At 44.0% G+C, this 26,443-nt stretch overlaps 1 protein-coding gene across 10 annotated transcripts in view; it reads left to right on the top strand.

Annotated features, from left to right (window-relative positions):
* Window positions 1-26,443, top strand: part of LOC135513243 (disks large homolog 1-like) — a 324,054-nt gene that overhangs the window by 27,689 nt on the left and 269,922 nt on the right. The gene's annotated exons all lie outside the window — the stretch shown is intronic.

Genomic DNA, 26,443 nt, shown 5'->3' on the forward strand with positions numbered 1-26,443 from the left:
GTATAAGCCCTGTTTATATTTTGCCCAAATCTGGCAACCCACTCCACTAGAACGGATGTGATATGAAGCCAGACTGCTGCTCACTGTTCCTATAGGCTTGCTGTGGCAACTGGCAATCCGCTCACTGTTCCCATGCTCTATGTTTCTGGCTGTGTGCCCAGTTACCATACATTGCACTTTGCGTGTTTAGGCTTAGGTTTTAGTCTTGAGTGTGTGTGTGTGTGACAACTGTGTGTGTGAAAATGCTGATCCTCCTGTATAATTAATGTACACCACAGTAGTGTGGCTACAGTACTGCTGGCTGTCTTTGAGATGAGATGATGTGGAGCATACGCCCCCTCCTGGTCCTCTGCCCCCTCCTGGTCCTCTGCCCCCTCCTGGTCCTCTGCCCCCTCCTGGTCCTCTGCCCCCTCCTGGTCCTCCATCTACTACACCCATACTGTGGTTCTACCATAGAAATGGAATCCATAGAAAGGCCTTGGAACCTCTAACCTTGGCAATGTGACTGGCAAACTCATGGATACACTCCCAACGGCTGCCTGTCCACTAGGCCTGACCTCGTTCAGTCGGCTGGTGGATTGTTTGGTCATTGGCTGTTGATAAAAAAATAAAACGCTGTCGATCAAGCGGTCACAAGTATTATTTTTATTTTTTATGGCACACGAGACGGCTGTCTGATTCCCGCCTGTCGGAGTGGACTAATCCGTTGCTGCGGCGGGGATGGTACAGTCCATCACTCTAAGACAGGCTTCGGCAACGTAAGGCCCAGTCCACTAGGACGAGGTATTTGCCTTGGCGTGTTCCACCCCCCCAAAAAAGTATAAAAATAATTGAAATTGTAATTTTTTTCGATAAATGGCTACTGCTTTGGACTGTGAGAGTATTCCACAGCCTACAGTATGTGAAGAATAATGTGTCTTGGGTATAATTTGAAATGTTGATTCAATAAGGAGAGTGTGACTAAAATGGCCAAGTCACATCTCTCTTTGATTGTTAGGGTCTATCAATTCCCCATTACTTATATCACCAGTAGTATGTTTACCATCCATTCCCATCATTTCTAATCTACACTGTTTGTTTGGTTACGTTAATTTCTGTTAATGCATTCAATATATCATTATTACAATTGTTTTACCGTTCTCATTGTCCGTGTGAACACTTTGTTTGAGCTCACTATGCTACATTTGTGAGAAACAAGTTTTTGGTTCATTACATTTTACGAGTTTTGTCAATTTATTAACTGTCTGATAGTCTTTCTGATTGTCTCACTGCCACTAATGAGCTGTGAAGCTTCTGAGTATTTTTTTTATTCACCTCAAACAGCAAGTGCTGGAAACCAAAAACTGAGGGCCCAGAATAATTAATACAATGTTGCAAGTTTGCTAGTGTGAGCTGTGGGCTGGACCCAGTTGATAGTTGACTTAATACAATGTTGCAAGTTTGCTACTGTGAGCTGTGGGCTGGACCCAGTTGATAGTTGACTTAATACAATGTTGCAAGTTTGCTACTGTGAGCTGTGGGCTGGACCCAGTTGATAGTTGACTTAATACAATGTTGCAAGTTTGCTACTGTGAGCTGTGGGCTGGACCCAGTTGATAGTTGACTTAATACAATGTTGCAAGTTTGCTACTGTGAGCTGTGGGCTGGACCCAGTTGATAGTTGACTTAATACAATGTTGCAAGTTTGCTACTGTGAGCTGGACCCAGTTGATAGTTGACTTAATACAATGTTGCAAGTTTGCTACTGTGAGCTGTGGGCTGGACCCAGTTGATAGTTGACTTAATACAATGTTGCAAGTTTGCTAGCGTGAGCTGTGGGCTGGACCCAGTTGATAGTTGACTTAATACAATGTTGCAAGTTCATTGCAGACAGGCGGAGTAGGAAGATTAATGCAATTAAAAGAACATGACAAACAAACCTCCATGTGTAGCCAGTGTGATTTGTAGGATATTTATTTTTATCTGTTTATTTTCTACCTGCAATGTTTTTATTTATTGGCTTTATGTAGGCTATTTTTTTTACCTAGTTGTCAATGGAACATAAATACGTTATTATTTAAATTAAGCTGTTCCACTAAAATATGCATATGAAAATCATAACTGACATGCAGATCGGTAGAAATAGTAAGGTAAATTGGCACTTCACATGAAAACGGTTGCCGACCCCTGGTGTAGCCAGGGTTGGGTCAGGAACAGTTTTTAAAATGTATAATTTTTTTCTCCTTTCTGGTTATCTAGATCTCTGGCTCCCTCTTGAGTAATTTTTGTACCATAATTATGATTTCAAACGGTGTGCTTAAAGCATCAGACAAGCTCAGTGCATATAGTTGATTTTATTAAAACGCGTGTCTATATATAGAAAAATCATTGTTTTAAAAATGTCAACCAATTGATGGGTTGAAAGAACAGACAATTCTCGGTCGACCAAGAGGTGACATCGTTGAGGCCTGTTCTATGGATTCTATTTCTATGGTTTCTACCATACAGCGGCTATGCATTCCTGTCCTGTCTCTGTAGGTCTCTCTGTCAATCATACCAAATTATCTGTGAAAGAGACATAGGACGCTTCCTTCTGAGAGGTGTCCTGTCATCTCATCTTGAATTCTCAGGAAGTGTTACCTTTGTCCTTAATAATGAACCTTTTTTGTATTGAGAGAGATAAAATGGGGGGGGGGGGGGGGTTATAGCCATAGATATAGCACCCTGATATTAGACTCTGTGGTTATATCTGTTAATCTTCGTGTGACATCACAATAGTTCGGCACAACTATTAAGCCGCTTGGAAGACCATGTCATTGTGTGTTCATGCCCGATATCAGTCAGTCAGTTTGTTCTGTGTTGCTGCTGTTGTATTGATTGATATTTTATTTTAGCTGTATATATGCTGGAGCCTTTAAGGTACTGAGTCTGAAATTGATTTGCAGTCACCACCCTTGTCAGCTTGGTAATAATCCATATTCTAATATTTGATATTGCAATGTCCCTGTTTAATTGTCCAAGCAGTGGGTAATATTTCTCTGTAAGACCTTCTTTTAGTTAAAGTTTAAGCTACGTTTTAAAGGATATCTTTTCATGGCAACGTCTTTGTTGAAAATGAATTGATTGTCTCTCTCTCCCCTCCTCCCTGTCAATAACCTGGCCTTGGTAGGACTCTCCCCTCCTAACAGAAATACTCCTTGTGCTAGGAAAATCTTTTTCTGCCGAGTTCAGGCACGTAAGTACTCTGTTTAGACGAGGTGTGTTCTGTTCTGTCACTCCATGCCCATCTATAGGTCTATCAGAAACTATTCCGACCCCTTTTTTTTCCCACATCCACAGAATTATTCTAAAATTGAATAAATGTTTAAAAAAAATCCACATCACACTACACTACAATACCTCGTAATGACAAAGCAAAAATACGTTTTTTTTTTTTTTTAATGTTTGCAAATGTATTAAAATAACAAAACAGATATACCTTATTTATGTATGTATTCAGACCCTTTGCCACGAGACTCGAAATTGATCTCAGGTGCATCCTGTTTCCATTGATCACCCTTGAGTGTGTCTACAACTTTATTAGAATCCCACCTGTGGTAAATTCAATTGATTGGACATGAATTGGAAAGGCACACACCTGTCTATATGTCCCACAGTTGGTAGTGCATGTCAGAGCAAAAACCAAGCCATGAGGTTGAAGGAATTGTCTGTAGATCTTCGAGACAGGATTGTGTCAAGGCACAGATCTGGGGAAGGGTACCAAAACATTTCTGCAGCATTGAAGGTTCCCAAGAACACAGTGGCCTCATCACTCTTAAATTGAAGTAGTTTGGAACCAACAAGACTCTTCCTAGAGCTGGCAGCCCTGCCAAACTGAGTAAATGGGGGAGAAGGGCCTTGATCAGGGAGGTGACCAAGAACCCGATGGTCACTCTGACAGAGCTCCAGAGTTCCACTGTGGAGATGGGTGTCCTTCTGGAAGGTTCTCCCATCACTGCAGCACTCCACCAATCAAGCCTTTATGGTAGAGTGGCCAGGCGGAAGCCACTCCTCAGTAAAAGGCACACGACAGCCGGCTATGAGTTTACCAAGAAGCACCCAAAATTCTCAGGTCTGATGAAACCAAGATTGATCTCTTTGGCCTGAATGCCAAGCGGCACATCTGAAGGAAACATCTGGAGGAAACCTGACACCATCCCTATGGTGGTGCATAGTGTTGGCAGCATCATGCTGTGGGGATGTTGTTCAGAGGAGGGGACTGGGAGACTAGTCAGGATCGAGGCAAAGATGAACAGATGAAAACCTGCTCCAGAGAGCACAGGACCTCAGACTGGGGTGAAGGTTCTCTTCCAGGACAATGACCCTTAGCACACAGCCAAGACAATTCAGGAGTGGCTTCGGGACAAGTCTCTGAATGTCCTTGAGTTGCCCAGCCAGAGCCTGAACTTGAACCCGATCGAACATCTCTAGAGAGACCTGAAAATAGCTGTGCAGTGATGCTCCCCATCCAACCTGACAGAGCTTGAGAGGAGCAGCAGAGAAGAATGGGAGAAACTCCCCTAATTCAGGTGTGCCAAGCTTGTAGCATCACACCCAAAAATACTTAAGGCTGTAATCACTGCCAACGGTGCAGTGAAATGTCTAAAAAACAGTTTTTGCTTTATCATTATGGGTTATTGTGTGTAGATTGATGAGAGGGGAAAAACGGATACATTTTATAAGAAGGCTGTAACGTAACAAAATATGGAAAAAGTCAAGGGGTCTGAATACTTTCCGAACTCATTGTATCTGCCTCATGGCATGATGTCATCCAGTCACTCACTGGGCTCTGATTTCTGGTAGATTCCATATACTCCTGGTACCATTTCACTCCTGGTCTCGGTCCCCGAAATGTCATTGCCCCATTCGTCCACTCTTACCTGGGCCTACACCAGACTTAGTGCCTCTGATAACTGGACATTTAAAAAAAAAAAAAATGTCATTACTTAGCACATCTCTTTCTTGTAGTTAAGAAGAAGGGGTCGCCACACTTGCTGCAAATGAGTTCTGCTTTTCTATCATCTATCAGTGTTAGTCAGTTTTTGTCCCCGTTTTCTTTCTGTGGCTGTTGTGTTAGCGTTGCTAGTGAGGGAGAGTGGAGGGAGCCAGTGAGGAGTCTGTCCACTCTGGGCTTAGCGTTGCTAGTGAGGGAGAGTGGAGGGAGCCAGTGAGGAGTCTGTCCACTCTGGGCTTAGCGTTGCTAGTGAGGGAGAGTGGAGGGAGCCAGTGAGGAGTCTGTCCACTCTGGGCTGTGCCTTTAGGGAAGTCATTTGACGGCTTCATGCTCCACAGAACACCATCTGAGATCCAGACTGTTGGAATATTCATATGTTTAGACCTCCCTGAAGGTCACTGGGTCTCTAATGTTTACCTGCTGACATCCTCTTGTTTCTATTTTAATATTGAGGTCTGGGAGCTTTCCATACGTTTAGTTGATAGATGACGTATATAGAGAATATTATGTTTTACAGAATATTACATTGGAAATTAGCAATAACTAAAATGTTTCTATATTTCAAATGTGTGATTTGAGTGAGTTTCATTGTAATCGACTCAATTGAGGGGTGATTTTTCTTCCAACGAGAGGTTGTTAAAGCTGCCCGTTATGACGAAAGCATTCCTTGATTAGCACAGTTTTTTTTTTTTAGACCAGCAGCAGCCTAGAGAGTTTTCATCTAAATAATGAGACTGTAGGGGTTAAGAATACATCAGCACTCTACACATCATCCTACACTACTGTGGGGTTCTGTAGCCCACATGGCTCTGACTACCCGCGCTGAAATGATGTGCGGGTGGGAGCGCAATGCTCCTGTGAACGCGCCAGCCTATCGTGCGCGTTCGTAGCTACTTGAGCGGCTATTACCAGTGGAAGCGAATGGAGCATCCTCTTTTATCCACTCATGCCCGCCCCTCCGTTAACCTGCGAAACAAAGGACGCTGACCTCACCATGGGACGCCTTTTGACTCACCGAGGCGGTGTGTGCTGCGCTGACTACACGCGGTAGTTGTGTGGTCGTAAGGAGCTTGTGGTGGATCATTATGAGATGCTGAGCGGTTCGGGGCTGCTGCAGTGTTCGCGAGAATGGACTGCCTATGCATTGTTACCACCAAGGTAAGCAAGCTGGAGTTGCATGCCTGGTAGTTGACCAGATGCGCGCAGAGAGAGCGCATCGTTGATTTGAAGTAGTGGATCATTTTTTTCTCTCCAGTTGGCATGCTTCATAATAAAGGAATTAACCATCACAAACCAGCTTAATCTGATTTGTCACAGAGTACATTTGATATTTTATACATAAATACACAGGTGCCCAATTAGCCTAATGGCATGTTTGTTGTAGGTAACAGGATAGGCAGTTAATCTGAGACCTATTTACTGTAGGCTATTTACCAGGGTGTTTTCAAAGGATTTTTGTTTGCTTTAACAAAGTCAGTATTACTGCATAACACCAACAGCGCCGGCTTGAAAGTTATCGGACTTTGAACGATGTCATTAGAGCATTCTCACGATGCTGATTAGTCAAAGTAGCCTATAATAGCCTATCCGAGGGGAGATTATTCAAATGATTTGTTTGATCAAGTTAGGAATTAATAACAATAATTCCCAGATAGATGGGAATGAAAAAGGGTGAAGAGTCCCCACTGGGTTGCTTTGCCAAGGTCATTTTAAACAGATCTACATATCTCAAACAGTTTCTTTTTAGAGAATTGGATTGTCACAGAGATATACTGTGCATACGAACATGCATTTAATGTAGTCTCGTCAGTGCCTACTTTTTGTCTGTCCCTCATCCCGAGGTGGCGACTTCCTTCCTTCCTTCCTTCCTTCCTTCCTTCCTTCCTTCCTTCCTTCCTTCCTTCTTTCCTTCTTTCCTTCTTTCCTTCTTTCCTTCTTTCCTTCTTTCCTTCTTTCCTTCCTTCTTTCCTTCTTTCCTTCTTTCCTTCCTTCCTTCCTTCCTTCCTTCCTTCCTTCCTGTGTTACGGTACCCCACATTTACTGTTATTTCTACATCAGATCAATGTTTGTAGCTCTGCCTCCGCCTCTCTGAGTGAGGCTGATATTGGGTTGGTGGCTCAGCAGTCCCTTCAAAGGACTGGGTGGTCCCAGGGTGTGTATGAATACTTTATTAGGCTGGCTAGCAGCGGGGGCCATCTCCTCCCCAGCACTCGGTAGTCTTCCCCAGCCCTGCTCTGCCCTGCAAGAGTAAGGTCAGCCAGGCCCACAATCACTAAGGCCCTGTGGCCCAGTTCAACCGGATCAGAAATAACTTTTTTCTAAATCACTTTATACATGGTTACGAGAACAGGAATCTGGTCGGCCGCTGATTAGGCGAATACCCGGGGTATTCAGCATGACAGAAATGTTATGGCATGTTTTCAAACTACCGGTAGTTTCATTGGGAACATACTGTATATAAAGTGGTCTGTGCATTTGAACAACAGCCTAAATACACCTGTTACACTTTTGCATGTAAAACAATGTAATCATCACTACTGGACACGATGACACCGTTTTGAACAGATTACCAACTATTTAGGAGCAGCCAGCTCACGAGCGAGTTCACCGGTGACGAGCACAGGGAGAATGAAACGATCACACATGCGACAAATGAAAACACATGATCTTAATGTGGATAGCGAGAGCATAATGCCTCAAAGCATGAGGATCTGCCTAGTTAACTTTCATTCTGAAATAACTTCATATTTCAGCGTTTGAGATATGAGATCAGAGAGAGAATTGAAATCTGAATGCGGGCTAGCAAGCTACCGCTAGCTAGCTGCTAATCAAAGAAAAACAAATCTTAAATTTCATGCCCCCCCCCCATAGCAAACAGTGTTAAAGTTGCCAGTGCAATCGAACCACTGGGCCGGTAGGCCAGCTGATGCTGGCAGAGTAGTAGGTAACTCAATGTCTTGTTTTAACTAATATATATTTGAAAGAGTAAAATGTACACACATTTACTACACGTTTTATGAGTATTTTAAACATAATCCCTGAATTGTCTGTGTACACACACACACACACACACACACACACACACACACACACACACACAGTGGGGCAAAAAAGTATTTAGTCAGCCACCAATTGTGCAAGTTCACCCACTTATAAAGATGAGAGAGGCCTGTAATTTTCATCATAGGTGTACATTTCAACTATGACAGACAAAATGAGAAAAAAAAATCCAGAAAATCACATTGTAGGATTTTTAATTAATTTATTTGCAAATTATGGTGAGTTGTGGGGAGTTGATCTATATATATATACATTACACTACCGTTCAAAAGCTTGGGGTCACTTGGCAATGTCCTTGTTTTCCATGAAATAATGCTTGAAATGAGTTGCAAAATGAATAGGAAATATAGTCAAGACGTTGACAAGGTTATAAATAATGGTTTTGAATTTGAATAATAATTGTGTCCTTCAAACTTTGCTTTCGTCAAAGAATCCTCGCATTTGCGGCAATTACAGTTTTGCAGACCATTGGCATGCTATATGTTGAGGTAATCTGAAGAGATTTCACCCCATGTTTCCTGAAGCTCCTCCCACAAGTTGGATTGGCTTGATGACCATATGGTACGTAAGAAGTGCGCAAGTTGCTTCCACAACTGCTCAATAGGGTTGAGATCCGGTGACTGTGCTGGCCTCTCCATTGTAGACAGAATACCAGCTGACTGCTTCTTCCCTAAATAGTTATTGCATAGTTTGCAGCTGTACTTTGGATAATTGTCCTGTTGTAGGAGGAAATTGGCTCCAATTAAGCACAGTCCACCGGGTATGGCATTGCAAAATGGAGTGATATCCTTCCTTCCTTCAAGATCCCTTTTACCCTGTACAAATCTCCCACTTTATACCACCACCCAAAGCACCCACAGACCATCACTGCTTCCACCATGCTTAACAGATGGCGTCAAGCACTCCTCCAGCATCTTTTCATTTTTTTCTGGGTCCAGTGTTTTTCTTTGTGATCCGAACACCTCAAACTTAGATCTGTCCATATCTTCCAGTGTCTGTTCTTTCACCCGTCTTAATCTTTTCTTTTTTTTATTGGCCAGTCTGAGATATGGCTTTTTCTTTGTAACTCTGCCTAGAAGGCCAGCATCCCGGAGTCGACTCTTCACTGTTGACGTTGAGACTGGTGTTTTGTGGGTACTATTTAATGAAGGTGCCAGTTGAGGACTTGTGAGCTGTCTGTTTCTCAAACTAGACACTCTAATGTACTTGTCCTCTTGCTCAGTTGTGCACCGGGGCCTCCCACTTCTCTTTCTATTCCGGTTAGATCCAGTTTGTGCTGTTCTGTGAAGGGAGTAGTACACAGCGTTGTATGAGATCTTCAGTTTCTTGGCAATTTCTCACATGGAATAGCCTTCATTTCTCAGAACATGAATAGACTGACTGGTTTCAGAAGAAAGGTCTTTGGTTCTGGCCACTTTGAGCCTGTAATCGAACCCACAAATGCTGATGCTCCGGATACTCAACTAGTCTAAAGAAGGCCAGTTCTATTGCTTCTTTAATTATTCAGCACAACATTTTTCAGCCATGCTAACATAATTGCAAAAGGGTTTTCTAATGATCAATTAGCCTTTTTAAAATTATCAACTTGGATTAGCTAACACAATGTGCCATTGGAACACAGGACTGATGGTTGCTGATAATTGGCCTCTGTACGCCTATGTAGATATTCCATAAAATATCTGCCGTTTCCAGCTACAATAGTCATTTACAACATTAGCAATGTATACACTGTATTTCAGATCAATTTTGTTATTTTAATGGACAAAAAGCTTTTTATCTTATTTTCTTTCAAAAACAAGGACATTTTTAAGTGACCCAAAACTTTTTAACAGTGTTGTATTATATTTTTTAAATAATATATATATATTTTTTGGACCAATCATAAGTTTGGTGGCTTCCCTGATGCCCTAATGGATGGGCTGCAACTAACGGTCAGACATCTTCTTACAGCTAGAAATCATAGGGGTTTTGACTTGTGAAGATGAAGGCTTCTGCCTCCTGTTTTGGAGTCTGGTTCCACTGTGTTTCTTCCTGTCTGGGTAGTTGATCTATTCCACTGTTTCTTCCTGTCTGTGGAGTTGATCTATTCCACTGTGTTTCTTCCTGTCTGTGGAGTTGATCTATTCCACTGTGTTTCTTCCTGTCTGGGGAGTTGATCTATTCCACTGTGTTTCTTCCTGTCTGTGGAGTTGATCTATTCCACTGTGTTTCTTCCTGTCTGGGTCTGGGGAGTTGATCTATTCCACTGTGTTTCTTCCTGTCTGGGTCTGGGGAGTTGATCTATTCCACTGTGTTTCTTCCTGTCTGTGGAGTTGATCTATTCCACTGTGTTTCCTCCTGTCTGTGGAGTTGATCTATTCTACTGTGTTTCTTCCTGTCTGTGGAGTTGATCTATTCCACTGTGTTTCTTCCTGTCTGGGTCTGGGGAGTTGATCTATTCCACTGTGTTTCTTCCTGTCTGTGGAGTTGATCTATTCCACTGTTTCTTCCTGTCTGTGGAGTTGATCTATTCCACTGTGTTTCTTCCTGTCTGGGTCTGGGGAGTTGATCTATTCCACTGTTTCTTCCTGTCTGGGTTGTTGATCTATTCCACTGTGTTTCTTCCTGTCTGGGTTGTTGATCTATTCCACTGTGTTTCTTCCTGTCTGGGGAGTTGATCTATTCCACTGTGTTTCTTCCTGTCTGGGGAGTTGATCTATTCCACTGTTTCTTCCTGTCTGGGGAGTTGATCTATTCCACTGTGTTTCTTCCTGTCTGGGGAGTTGATCTATTCCACTGTTTCTTCCTGTCTGGGGAGTTGATCTATTCCACTGTGTTTCTTCCTGTCTGGGGAGTTGATCTATTCCACTGTGTTTCTTCCTGTCTGGGGAGTTGATCTATTCCACTGTGTTTCTTCCTGTCTGGGGAGTTGATCTATTCCACTGTGTTTCTTCCTGTCTGGGTCTGGGGAGTTGATCTATTCCACTGTGTTTCTTCCTGTCTGGGGAGTTGATCTATTCCACTGTGTTTCTTCCTGTCTGGGGAGTTGATCTATTCCACTGTGTTTCTTCCTGTCTGGGGAGTTGATCTATTCCACTGTGTTTCTTCCTGTCTGGGGAGTTGATCTATTCCACTGTGTTTCTTCCTGTCTGGGGAGTTGATCTATTCCACTGTTTCTTCCTGTCTGGGTCTGGGGAGTTGATCTATTCCACTGTGTTTCTTCCTGTCTGGGGAGTTGATCTATTCCACTGTGTTTCTTCCTGTCTGGGTCTGGGGAGTTGATCTATTCCACTGTGTTTCTTCCTGTCTGGGGAGTTGATCTATTCCACTGTGTTTCTTCCTGTCTGGGGAGTTGATCTATTCCACTGTGTTTCTTCCTGTCTGGGGAGTTGATCTATTCCACTGTGTTTCTTCCTGTCTGGGTCTGGGGAGTTGATCTATTCCACTGTGTTTCTTCCTGTCTGGGGAGTTGATCTATTCCACTGTGTTTCTTCCTGTCTGGGGAGTTGATCTATTCCACTGTGTTTCTTCCTGTCTGGGAGTTGATCTATTCCACTGTGTTTCTTCCTGTCTGGGGAGTTGATCTATTCCACTGTGTTTCTTCCTGTCTGGGGAGTTGATCTATTCCACTGTTTCTTCCTGTCTGGGTCTGGGGAGTTGATCTATTCCACTGTGTTTCTTCCTGTCTGGGGAGTTGATCTATTCCACTGTGTTTCTTCCTGTCTGGGTCTGGGGAGTTGATCTATTCCACTGTGTTTCTTCCTGTCTGGGGAGTTGATCTATTCCACTGTGTTTCTTCCTGTCTGGGGAGTTGATCTATTCCACTGTGTTTCTTCCTGTCTGGGGAGTTGATCTATTCCACTGTGTTTCTTCCTGTCTGGGGAGTTGATCTATTCCACTGTGTTTCTTCCTGTCTGTGGAGTTGATCTATTCTACTGTGTTTCTTCCTGTCTGGGGAGTTGATCTATTCCACTGTGTTTCTTCCTGTCTGTGGAGTTGATCTATTCCACTGTGTTTCTTCCTGTCTGGGGAGTTGATCTATTCCACTTCCATCTTGTCTTGCTCTTCTGGTATTAAGACCCATACATGAGAGGCTATAAATGACGCCCAGGGTTTATAAATGAGGCCAAGGCACTTTTTGTGAAATGCTTTTGCACAAAAGTGATATAAAAATGTAATGTTTATGTATTTGGTATAATTGGGTGTACAAAAGACAATGCATCACATTTGTCATTACAGAGATAATCTTTCTGAAAAAAACCCCCACAAAAAAAAACCCAAGATGGGTGATTGAGGTGTGATGTAAGTACAGTAGCAGAAGGCCCATGTTTTCATTCCCACTTCAATGTGTTGCTCCTGAGGCAATCCCCTGGCTGGTTACTCCATCCATGCCTCTGTTGAATGGGAGACACAGACCGAGAGAGAGCTGAGTAGGAGGACTGAGTTGAGTTAATCTGTCAGGCAGTACAGTACGGTACAGGCGGTGGGCAGACGCAGGCACCAGTACTCAGGGAACACTACATGAAAGGTGTCCTGGATGGCTGTTAAATCACACCGCTCTCGCTCCTCTCCATTACGCTTTGCTGGCCAGGCAACATGGGTCCCCTCTCCACACTGAGTAACAAACTAATGTAGTGTTTAGCCCACAGCCAGCGCACAGCAGTAAATTAGATGGAGTGGCCAGGACGAGCTTGTTTTACAGTAATGTAGATGTACTAAATCAGCTGTATGTATGGTTCTGTTTGTTTATACCCCAATGTTCACACAGTCATTATATACAGTATATACAGTATATTCAGCTTTTATATATATATATATATTTTCTCCCCAATTTTGTGGTATTCAATTGGTAGTTACAGTCTTGTCTCATCGCTGCGACTCCTGTACAGACTCGGGAGAGGAGAAGGTCCAGAGCCACGCGTCCTCCGAAACACAACCCAACCAAGCCGCACTGCTTCTTGACACAACGCCCACTTAACCCGGAAGCCAGCCGCACCAATGTGTCGGAGGAAACACCATACACCTGGCGACCGTGTCAGCGTGCACTGAGCCCGGCCCACCACAGGAGTCGCCAGAGCGCGATGGGACATAGTTTGACTTAACTCCTCGTTTTACAAACATTTTAAACTACTGAATGCTATTGGTTAATTGTGTTGTACTGTCGACGCTCACCTGGTCAGTTGTAATTATTATGTCTTTGAACACAAACGTGTCCTAGACTTATATCTCTTGAGACTATTAAGACAAAAAAAGACTCCTAATTAGCCTCAGTAGGGAAAGTGTGCTATAAAATCATCTCCAGTCAGTCTGGTGCCCAGGCATGTGAGAGGTGCGTGATCCAGTCATCTTTGTGATCCGAGGGGAACTGGACAACATCTGGACCACCTCTGTTCTGCCCTGGAGGAGAACTCACTCTCTCTACCGGAACTCCAAGGCTGTGACTGAGATGCTACCCTTCCCCCGCTCTGACTCCGTCCTCCATCCTGATTCGTGACCTTCCCCAGAAAGATAACCGGCCTCCTGTCAGAGGACACACGGTGTTGTTGTCAATGTCCCATCTGGCCATGTTAGAAAGGAATAAACTATGGCAACATGTCATGTATCATCTAACCTTATCCTAACTTCACCCCCAACCTTGGTCCTGGGGTCTGAGTCAAGATCCAGAAAACCGCTGCATCGTCAGTCTTTCTGGATTGGTCATCTGTTGTAAGGACCACCGGATGGCTGGAGTCAGGAGCCTATGAGAGCGATCTCACCTAGAATGACAAGAGGTTGTCTGACAACCTGGGTAGCTCAGTTGGTAACGGCGCCAGCAACGCCAGGATAGTGGGTCCGATATCCGGCACCACCACACGTGTGTGTGTGTGTGTGTGTGTGTGTGTGAGAGAGAGAGAGAGACTTGACTGCAGCACAGAACCTTCTCTTTTTATATAGTCTATTTACTGAGTTTGGGACTTAGCTCTCAATGACACATTGAGGAGTTGTGTGACTGAATGGCTAAAATACCCCTTTTCTTTAACTTGTTTGAGTTCAGAGTTGTTGACCACGTTTCATTCTGTTATCAGTCGATTATCACTCGGTGGGAGGCCAGTCGATTATCGCTCCATGGGAGGTCAGTTGATCTGCCTACAGACGGAGCCTTTTAATATCTTCCTGTACGTGTCTGTCTGTCGTTGACCAACGGGACAGCTGCAATCCGTCGCCACAGTCAGCTCGTTAAGCTAAAACTGGAGTCATGAGAACACAACCACCGGAGCTGAAGGGACAAGCGGATAGTGGCAGGGACCAACAGCCTGAAGGGACAAACAGATTGTCCCTGTTGTTCCATGGCACTATCTGTTGGTCCTTTCAGCCTGATGGTCCAAGGAACTAACAGATCGTGTCAGGGACCAACAGTCTGAAGGGACAAACAGGTGTGTAATTCGAACCGTGGCTGCCCCAGCTCATCTCTCAAGATCAGCCACTTCAATAATCCACCTCTGACACGCAGACAGGACAATCTTAGCTCATCCATTATCCAATCACAGGCCTCCCCTGATAAAAACACTTCCTTTACAGTAAGGTAAAACCTAGAGATTTGTAAGGAGCTTGCGTGTGTGCGTGCGTGATGTCAATGCGCTTTCTGTGAACTTACGTGACACCACAGTGCCTGATAGTCAAGGACAGAAACTGTGCTCTCTCTTCTCTACTGCAGTGTTTCTCAATCACTTCCTCTGGGGATTTCAGTCGGCTTCACATTTTTTTGTTCCATTCCACCACTTGCACACCTGCTGTTTAACGTGTCAACATGTCATCAAGCCATTGATTGGTTGAATCAGGTGTAGAACAACATTGTGCACCAGATGAGGGATTCCTTAATACCTCTTAAGGATCGAACTGCCTGTAGCTCAGGACCTGATGCAATGATATCAAGAATGTGTATATCATTTGAAAGGAAACTTTTTTTTAGTATTTCATTTTTTTTTGGGGGGGTCTTTGAAATGCACAGAAATTCTCTGGGGGGGGGGGGGGGGGACTGCCCGTCTAGAACAACTGGGGAAACACTGCACTACAGATACAGAAATGCTGAGTGTCCTGCGCCACATCCCTCTGCTGATGAGTTTTTTTCTCAGGCACGCTGAATGCCAATTAGCCTAGAGAGAGATAATGCTGACAGCTCCTAGTCTTAGGAGATCACGCTATTGTGACTTAGACTTTTTTATTTTGGCCACAGGGTTTGCTATTTTTAGGATGGTTCAAAAAGAAAGAAACCTAAAAGAAACCTGAGCGGCATTGTTGTGAAGCGGTCGTTAACGGACGTTTGTTGACTAGTAACGTTGAGGGACTGATTGTATTGAATAGTAACGTTGAGGGACTGATTGATTGTATTGAATAGTAACGTTGAGGGACTGATTGATTGTATTGAATAGTAACGTTGAGGGACTGATTGATTGTATTGAATAGTAACGTTGAGGGACTGATTGATTGTATTGAATAGTAACGTTGAGGGACTGATTGTATTGAATAGTAACGTTGAGGGACTGATTGATTGTATTGAATAGTAACGTTGAGGGACTGATTGATTGTATTGAATAGTAACGTTGAGGGACTGATTGATTGTATTGAATAGTAACGTTGAGGGACTGATTGATTGTATTGAATAGTAACGTTGAGGGACTGATTGTATTGAATAGTAACGTTGAGGGACTGATTGAATTGAATAGTAACGTTGAGGGACTGATTGTATTGAATAGTAACGTTGAGGGACTGATTGTATTGAATAGTAACGTTGAGGGACTGATTGTATTGAATAGTAACGTTGAGGGACTGATTGTATTGAATAGTAACGTTGAGGGACTGATTGTATTGAATAGTAACGTTGAGGGACTGATTGATTGTATTGAATAGTAACGTTGAGGGACTGATTGATTGTATTGAATAGTAACGTTGAGGGACTGATTGATTGTATTGAATAGTAACGTTGAGGGACTGATTGATTGTATTGAATAGTAACGTTGAGGGACTGATTGAATTGAATAGTAACGTTGAGGGACTGATTGTATTGAATAGTAACGTTGAGGGACTGATTGTATTGAATAGTAACGTTGAGGGACTGATTGTATTGAATAGTAACGTTGAGGGACTGATTGTATTGAATAGTAACGTTGAGGGACTGATTGTATTGAATAGTAACGTTGAGGGACTGATTGATTGTATTGAATAGTAACGTTGAGGGACTGATTGATTGTATTGAATAGTAACGTTGAGGGACTGATTGATTGTATTGAATAGTAACGTTGAGGTACTGATTGATTGTATTGAATAGTAACGTTGAGGTACTGATTGATTGTATTGAATAGTAACGTTGAGGGACTGATTGTATTGAATAGTAACGTTGAGGGACTGATTGTATTGAATAGTAACGTTGAGGGACTGATTGATTGTATTGAATAGTAACGTTGAGGGACTGATTGATTGTATTGAATAGTAACGTTGAGGGACTGATTGATTGTATTGAATAGTAACGTTGAGGGACTGATTGATTGTATTGAATAGTAACGTTGAGGGACTGATTGATTGTATTGAATAGTAACGTTGAGGGACTGATTGATTGAGTTATCAGAATAGGGTAGCGACTGAATAGGTTATCCCTGGTTTAGTCTGGGGAATCGTGTTAGTTAATGCTTAGGCACCAGGCTCAGAGGGTTGGAAGGGCCTGGATGTCAGTCACGTCCGTCACCCAGGTTAGAACCAGTCAGTTACACGAGGACGCTAACAGATGGGGAAAAGAGAGAGCTAGCTTTTGAATGGAAACTCACGCTTTTCTTCAGGCAACGGGTATCTGCAGTTTTCTGTATCCTACTCCGTGTTAAATAATGCAACAGAAGTGCCCTGCGTCCTCTATGGCCCTTTTTTGTTGATTACTTTGGTATTCCTGTGCTCCAACAGAGCAAAAGTTTTACCCTTAAGCTTAGCCTCTTAAGCTCTGAGAAATAAGAAGCTTACCTTTACCCTGTAATTGTCTTTGGAAAGACCTATTTTAGAGAGTCGGAGAATTGGTAAGAGCTTGGTAAGCGTGGGTTTTTTTGACAGGTACTCGTGGTAACAGCAGGATGCATTGCGGAAGCCAGCCAGCCGTCCATCCAGCCAGAGATATATATATATAATCCAGGGGAATTTTCATGATTGAATATATTAATCTGAGCCTGGGAGAGAGGGGAGGGGTGGAATAGGGTCAGTGGTGCACTGTGGGCAGAGTTTTACTGTGAGTGGGTCTAAGGGAATAATCAACAACAACCACCTTTTTATTACATCGCCATGGAGGACCAGAGGAGTGACAGAGGACGCAATGTAAAGTATACCTTCTGTTTGACGCTGGTGCGTTGTTGAGTTATGCCGGTTGAGGAGATATTTTACGGGGTTGTGGGCTGTTACTCTTATACCCAGGGCTGTGGGCTGTTACTCTTATACCCAGGGCTGTGGGCTGTTACTCTTATACCCAGGGCTGTGGGCTGTTACTCTTATACCCAGGGCTGTGGGCTGTTACTCTTATACCCAGGGCTGTGGGCTGTTACTCTTATACCCAGGGCTGTGGGCTGTTACTCTTATACCCAGGGCTGTGGGCTGTTACTCTTATACCCAGGGCTGTTACTCTTATACCCAGGGCTGTGGGCTGTTACTCTTATACCCAGGGCTGTTACCGTAATTAAATAACTGCATAACTGACGGTTATTGACGAAGACCGTCACGACAATATAATCAAATCAAATTTTATTTGTCGCGTACGGCGAATACAACAGGGGTAGGTAGACCTTACAGTGAAATGCTGAATACAACAGGTGTAGGTAGACCTTACAGTGAAATGCTGAATACAACAGGTGTAGTAGACCTTACAGTGAAATGCTGAATACAACAGGTGTAGTAGACCTTACAGTGTAATGCTGAATACAACAGGTGTAGTAGACCTTACAGTGTAATGCTGAATACAACAGGTGTAGTAGACCTTACAGTGAAATGCTGAATACAACAGGTGTAGTAGACCTTACAGTGAAATGCTGAATACAACAGGTGTAGTAGACCTTACAGTGAAATGCTGAATACAACAGGTGTAGTAGACCTTACAGTGAAATGCTGAATACAACAGGTGTAGTAGACCTTACAGTGAAATGCTGAATACAACAGGTGTAGTAGACCTCACAGTGAAATGCTGAATACAACAGGTGTAGTAGACCTCACAGTGAAATGCTGAATACAACAGGTGTAGGTAGACCTTACAGTGAAATGCTGAATACAACAGGTGTAGGTAGACCTTACAGTGAAATGCTGAATACAACAGGTGTAGTAGACCTCACAGTGAAATGCTGAATACAACAGGTGTAGTAGACCTTACAGTGAAATGCTGAATACAACAGGTGTAGTAGACCTCACAGTGAAATGCTGAATACAACAGGTGTAGTAGACCTTACAGTGAAATGCTGAATACAACAGGTGTAGTAGACCTCACAGTGAAATGCTGAATACAACAGGTGTAGGTAGACCTTACAGTGAAATGCTGAATACAACAGGTGTAGTAGACCTGACAGTGAAATGCTGAATACAACAGGTGTAGTAGACCTTACAGTGAAATGCTGAATACAACAGGTGTAGTAGACCTTACAGTGTAATGCTGAATACAACAGGTGTAGTAGACCTTACAGTGAAATGCTGAATACAACAGGTGTAGTAGACCTTACAGTGAAATGCTGAATACAACAGGTGTAGTAGACCTGACAGTGAAATGCTGAATACAACAGGTGTAGTAGACCTTACAGTGTAATGCTGAATACAACAGGTGTAGTAGACCTTACAGTGTAATGCTGAATACAACAGGTGTAGTAGACCTTACAGTGAAATGCTGAATACAACAGGTGTAGTAGACCTTACAGTGTAATGCTTACTAATAACCATCAAAACTGTTTAAATAGGCCTACATTCCTTTTAGGATTTTATTAACTTTATTTAAATGTAGATCAACTTTACCTAATAGCGGGAGTGTGATTGTAAGCATTTGTTTTGCTAACTTAGTCTGTGTATTGAACTTTCTACATCTCCACTTTCCAACTGTGCTTTGATGCTGGAGCGGCTAACCGCTAACTGAGTGGGGGTGTGGAGTGATGCTGGTGCGGCTAACCGCTAGCTGAGTGGGGGTGTGGAATGATGCTGGTGCGGCTAACCGCTAGCTGAGTGGGGGTGTGGAGTGATGCTGGTGCGGCTAACCGCTAGCTGAGTGGGGGTGTGGAGTGATGCTGGTGCGGCTAACCGCTAACTGAGTGGGGGTGTGGAGTGATGCTGGTGCGGCTAACCGCTAGCTGAGTGGGGGTGTGGAGTGATGCTGGTGCGGCTAACCGCTAGCTGAGTGGGGGTGCGGAGTGATGCTGGTGCGGCTAACCGCTAGCTGAGTGGGGGTGCGGAGTGATGCTGGTGCGGCTAACCGCTAGCTGAGTGGGGGTGCGGAGTGATGCTGGTGCGGCTAACCGCTAGCTGAGTGGGGGTGTGGAGTGATGCTGGTGCGGCTAACCGCTAGCTGAGTGGGGGTGTGGAGTGATGCTGGTGCGGCTAACCGCTAGCTGAGTGGGGGTGTGGAGTGATGCTGGTGCGGCTAACCGCTAACTGAGTGGGGGTGTGGAGTGATGCTGGTGCGGCTAACCGCTAGCTGAGTGGGGGTGCGGAGTGATGCTGGTGCGGCTAACCGCTAGCTGAGTGGGGGTGCGGAGTGATGCTGGTGCGGCTAACCGCTAGCTGAGTGGGGGTGCGGAGTGATGCTGGTGCGGCTAACCGCTAGCTGAGTGGGGGTGCGGAGTGATGCTGGTGCGGCTAACCGCTAGCTGAGTGGGGGTGCGGAGTGATGCTGGTGCGGCTAACCGCTAGCTGAGTGGGGGTGCGGAGTGATGCTGGTGCGGCTAACCGCTAGCTGAGTGGGGGTGCGGAGTGATGCTGGTGCGGCTAACCGCTAGCTGAGTGGGGGTGCGGAGTGATGCTGGTGCGGCTAACCGCTAGCTGAGTGGGGGTGCGGAGTGATGCTGGTGCGGCTAACCGCTAGCTGAGTGGGGGTGCGGAGTGATGCTGGTGCGGCTAACCGCTAGCTGAGTGGGGGTGCGGAGTGATGCTGGTGCGGCTAACCGCTAGCTGAGTGGGGGTGCGGAGTGATGCTGGTGCGGCTAACCGCTAGCTGAGTGGGGGTGCGGAGTGATGCTGGTGCGGCTAACCGCTAGCTGAGTGGGGGTGCGGAGTGATGCTGGTGCGGCTAACCGCTAGCTGAGTGGGGGTGCGGAGTGATGCTGGTGCGGCTAACCGCTAGCTGAGTGGGGGTGCGGAGTGATGCTGGTGCGGCTAACCGCTAGCTGAGTGGGGGTGCGGAGTGATGCTGGTGCGGCTAACCGCTAGCTGAGTGGGGGTGCGGAGTGATGCTGGTGCGGCTAACCGCTAGCTGAGTGGGGGTGTGGAGTGATGCTGGTGCGGCTAACCGCTAGCTGAGTGGGGGTGCGGAGTGATGCTGGTGCGGCTAACCGCTAGCTGAGTGGGGGTGCGGAGTGATGCTGGTGCGGCTAACCGCTAGCTGAGTGGGGGTGCGGAGTGATGCTGGTGCGGCTAACCGCTAGCTGAGTGGGGGTGCGGAGTGATGCTAGGTTTATTTCAGACCATCATTTACACATGCCATGTGATCAATGAGCATGTGTCTGGTTTCTCTGTCCTGTTACTGTTGACGGGAGCACACATAGAAGTAACTTGCCTGCTTCTCGGTCGTTTTTATTCCACCTCAACACAGGAAGTCAATGAAGTCCATTTTGGTTTTTATACATCCATTCAAATTATAATACTTCCTCACCGTATTTGAAAAACGTTCCTAAAACTCTCCCCCTTCGATAATCAGCATCGCTGATAAATAGCCTATGGACAATGTTGCGTGTATTTGTTTCTATTGTAATGATTGTCAATTCCATCTTCCTACTATAGCTACCCCTTTTATACTTCCTTGTCAATTCATTCACTTCTTCTAGAAAGCCTAAGGTAGGCTTAGTTTTAAAAACAAATACATTTTTAGGAAAGTTTATGACATACTCTCTTACCTTTGATTTACGGTGGTGTGCGTGTTTTAGTTGGCTGATCCTCTCTATAGGCCTCTATGTCCATTCAGAAAGTCTCCTAAAGTAGCCTGTCTGGACTCCAGAAGTATATCCATTTTAACAGGTGTACAAACATAATTGTGACCTTTGCTTTTTAACACCCCCCCCACCCACCCACCCACCCTCGAACGGTTTTGTCGTTGATTGTGTACATTGGCAATTACCGTAACCTCAAATTCCAAGACTGTCACTGCCCTACTTTTGCCAGGGACAACCAATGATGTTAGCACATCCACTGAGTTCCCTAAAGGGTAAACCAATGGTTTTAGCACATCTACTGAGTTCCCTAATGGGTAAACCAATGGTGTTAGCACATCCACTGAGTTCCCTAATGGGTAAACCAATGGTGTTAGCACATCCACTGAGTTCCCTAATGGGTAAACCAATGGTGTTAGCACATCCACTGAGTTCCCTAAAGGGTAAACCAATAGTTTTAGCACATCCACTGAGTTCCCTAATGGGTAAACCAATGGTGTTAGCACATCCACTGAGTTCCCTAATGGGTAAACCAATAGTTTTAGCACATCTACTGAGTTCCCTAATGGGTAAACCAATGGTGTTAGCACATCCACTGAGTTCCCTAATGGGTAAACCAATGGTGTTAGCACATCTACTGAGTTCCCTAATGGGTAAACAAATGGTGTTAGCACATCCACTGAGTTCCCTAATGGGTAAACCAATGGTGTTAGCACATCCACTGAGTTCCCTAATGGGTAAACCAATAGTTTTAGCACATCCACTGAGTTCCCTAATGGGTAAACCAATGGTGTTAGCACATCCACTGAGTTCCCTAATGGGTAAACCAATGGTGTTAGCACATCCACTGAGTTCCCTAAAGGGTAAACCAATAGTTTTAGCACATCCACTGAGTTCCCTAATGGGTAAACCAATGGTGTTAGCACATCCACTGAGTTCCCTAATGGGTAAACCAATGGTGTTAGCACATCTACTGAGTTCCCTATATTACATTTATGTAATTTAGCAGACGCTCTTACCCAGAGCGACTTGCAGTAGTGGATGCAGACATTTTCGTTCTGGTCCCTCGTGGGATTCACATAGTAAATGTTGTTAAAGGCTTGATGTTGTTTTGTGTCAAATTGTTGTTAAAATAATAGAATATGGTAGTTTTTTTGTTATGCTGTTCAGCCAAAATAGTACATTTGTGAAATAGATTTCTTGTGAATGATCGAGTCGATTTAAGGCAGCCCACCACACTACTCTGATTCAGAGGGGATGGGTTAAATGAGGAAGACACATTTCAGTTGAATGCATTTAGTTGTTCAACTGACTAGTTATCTCCCTTTCCATATATATATATATATGTATGTGTGTGTGTGTGTGTGTGTGTGTGTGTGTGTATATATGTATATGTATGTATATGTATATATATATGTGTGTGTGTGTGTATATATATGTGTGTGTATATGTATATGTGTGTATATATATGTGTATATGTATATATATATGTGTATATATATATGTATGTGGTGCAAATATGCCTTGAGATTTTGTTGGTTACTCAACTAAACTGTCTCTTCTACTATTTGAATGGTTTTGAACACAGTCTTTTAATACAGATCTGTCCTATCTTCCCTTCTGATCCAGACAAATGTTGATAAGCTCTCTACCCTTCATTAGCTGTATGAAGCCCTGTCCTGGCAAGGCTGGCGGAAACTCCTTGTGACGTAGCACAGTGTCGGGGGAGTAACGTGCAGTGTGTGGCGCTTGTGTCATGTGACACACTGCATCACACGTGTGACAGGGATGAGCAGGGTGCTCTCTAAAGCGCAGGCAGAGATTTACGTGATACTGACACAATGATAATGATGTTTGTCTGTCTAAAGGGTGTGTGTGTGTGTGATGATGTGTCTTCCCCAGTGGGGAACATAACCTTTTTTTTAAGTAACTCGTTAGGTTACAACATTTTAATTACATTTTTAAAAGTAACTTGTTAAATTACACCGGTTCTTACTGTGGAAGGTAACTTGTTAGTTGTTACATTACTTTTTCCTTACCAAACACACACACACAAGCCTCTGAAAATGCCTTGCGAGTATTAGTCATTGATATGCCTAGTAAAGGGAACACACTAGCGTAGAATGGCTCGCCTTCTTAGAACTCGTGGAATGTTCCGCTAAGCTCCTGAAGTTGTCCCATGCAGCACTGTGATGTCACTCGAAAATCATAGGAGAGCTCAAAGCCGAGATCTCTGTCCGAATTCCTAATAGTTGTTTCGGTTGTTTTAGTAAATTGAACTGTGTATTTTTCTCCCGAGTGGTGAAGCGGTCTAAGACACTGCATCTCAGTGCTTGAGGCACCCAGCGCATCAAGGCACCGTTGTCCATTAATCAAAACCCAACATTTTAGCCAGCTTTATGAAATAAGATATACATATTAAAGCCACTAAATAAAGGCTATAAAGTCACAACAAGCCCGAATGTAAACCTGCGAGTTAAACTGCTGACCACGTGCAAACTCTCAGATAAAACCTAAACGTAATGCTTTGAAATAAATGGCATGAAATCAAATGAATTACTTACAATTATCAAAGACTCATGTTCATTTAGTTATCTCGTGGTGACGGTTTTAGCCTTTGCTGTTTTGGAAGAGATGCACCGTCATTCTCAGCATCAGGTTGACGACAGGGTAGCCTAGGGGTTAGAGCGTTGGACTTGTAACCCGGAAGGTTGCAAGTTCAAACCCCCGAGCTGACAAGGTACAAATCTGTCGTTCTGCCCCTGAACAGGCAGTTAACCCACTGTTCCTAGGCTGTCATTGAAAATAAGAATTTGTTCTTAAACTGACTTGCCTAGTAAAATAAAGGTAAAATAATAAAAATCAAGTCTTAAAAATCAAGTCAGTCTTGTGGAGCTGTGCCTGGCCTGAAAGTGCTTCTTGATATTTGAAGTAGATTTTTTTTTTCCACAGTTGACATGCGTTGATCCCCGAGGCACAGTTAGGATTTTATTATAGTTTTTTTTTCTCTCTTTCTACCAATTCAAAATCATGTGAATACTTCCACGATGTCAAGGCTGTTGGTGCTGCCATCTTGCTAGCTAGCTAACTAATTCCCCCATCATATGTGATTCCATCCCATGTTCCACCAGAAGAATTCCAACTCATTTTATCTATTCTACTTCACCTTGTGTGTCGTTTATAGTATATCAGAATAAGGTGGTTGCAGTAGCACTATAGTACAATGAAAGATGACAGTTTGTTGTCTATTTTAAAAGCATATCTGGTACTTTTGGTTTACCGTTTTTTTGTTCTGGCCAGTAGTTCTGAAAGTAGCACCCACGAGTCAAACCTGGTCCCCGACGTCACTACTGTGTGTACACTGTCATTACTGTCTCTCTCTCTGTACTGTGTGGACACTATCATTACTGTCTCTCTCTCTGTACTGTGTGTGTACACTGTCATTACTGTCTCTCTCTCTGTACTGTGTGTGTACACTGTCATTACTGTCTCTCTCTCTGTACTGTGTGTACACTATGTCATTACTGTCTCTCTCTCTGTACTGTGTGTGTACACTGTCATTACTGTCTCTCTCGCTGTACTGTGTGTACACTGTCATTACTGTCTCTCTCTCGCTGTACTGTGTGTACACTGTCATTACTGTCTCTCTCTCGTTGTACTGTGTGTACACTATGTCATTACTGTCTCTCTCGCTGTACTGTGTGTACACTATGTCATTACTGTCTCTCTCTCGCTGTACTGTGTGTACACTATGTCATTACTGTCTCTCGCTGTACTGTGTGTACACTGTCATTACTGTGTCTCTCGCTGTACTGTGTGTGGACACTATGTCATTACTGTCTCTCTCTCTGTACTGTGTGTGTACACTGTCATTACTGTCTCTCTCGCTGTACTGTGTGTACACTATGTCATTACTGTCTCTCTCGCTGTACTGTGTGTACACTATGTCATTACTGTCTCTCTCTCGCTGTACTGTGTGTACACTGTCATTACTGTCTCTCGCTGTACTGTGTGTACACTATGTCATTACTGTCTCTCTCGCTGTACTGTGTGTACACTATGTCATTACTGTCTCTCTCGCTGTACTGTGTGTACACTATGTCATTACTGTCTCTCTCGCTGTACTGTGTGTGTACACTATGTCATTACTGTGTCTCTCTCTGTACTGTGTGTGGACACTATGTCATTACTGTCTCTCTCTCTCTGTACTGTGTGTACACTGTCATTACTGTCTCTCTCGCTGTACTGTGTGTGTACACTGTGTCATTACTGTCTCTCTCGCTGTACTGTGTGTACACTATGTCATTACTGTCTCTCTCGCTGTACTGTGTGTACACTGTCATTACTGTCTCTCTCTCTGTACTGTGTGTGTACACTGTCATTACTGTCTCTCTCGCTGTACTGTGTGTACACTATGTCATTACTGTCTCTCTCGCTGTACTGTGTGTACACTATGTCATTACTGTCTCTCTCTCGCTGTACTGTGTGTACACTGTCATTACTGTCTCTCGCTGTACTGTGTGTACACTATGTCATTACTGTCTCTCTTGCTGTACTGTGTGTACACTATGTCATTACTGTCTCTCTCGCTGTACTGTGTGTACACTATGTCATTACTGTCTCTCTCGCTGTACTGTGTGTGTACACTATGTCATTACTGTGTCTCTCTCTGTACTGTGTGTGGACACTATGTCATTACTGTCTCTCTCTCTCTGTACTGTGTGTACACTGTCATTACTGTCTCTCTCGCTGTACTGTGTGTGTACACTGTGTCATTACTGTCTCTCTCGCTGTACTGTGTGTGTACACTATGTCATTACTGTGTCTCTCTCTGTACTGTGTGTGTACACTGTCATTACTGTCTCTCTGTACTGTGTGGACACTATGTCATTACTGTCTCTCTCTCTGTACTGTGTGTGTACACTGTCATTACTGTCTCTCTCTCTCTGTACTGTGTGGACACTATGTCATTACTGTCTCTCTCGCTGTACTGTGTGTGTACACTGTCATTACTGTCTCTCTCTGTACTGTGTGTGTACACTGTCATTACTGTCTCTCTCGCTGTACTGTGTGTACACTATGTCATTACTGTCTCTCTCGCTGTACTGTGTGTGGACACTGTCATTACTGTCTCTCTCTCTGTACTGTGTGTGTACACTGTCATTACTGTCTTTCTCGCTGTACTGTGTGTAGACACTATGTCATTACTGTCTCTCTCTCTGTACTGTGTGTGCACACTGTCATTACTGTCTCTCTCTCTGTACTGTGTGTGCACACTGTCATTACTGTCTCTCTCGCTGTACTGTGTGTGTGT

The sequence above is a fragment of the Oncorhynchus masou genome, chromosome 24 (assembly GCF_036934945.1).
Source record: "Oncorhynchus masou masou isolate Uvic2021 chromosome 24, UVic_Omas_1.1, whole genome shotgun sequence".
Lineage (NCBI taxonomy): Eukaryota > Metazoa > Chordata > Actinopteri > Salmoniformes > Salmonidae > Oncorhynchus > Oncorhynchus masou.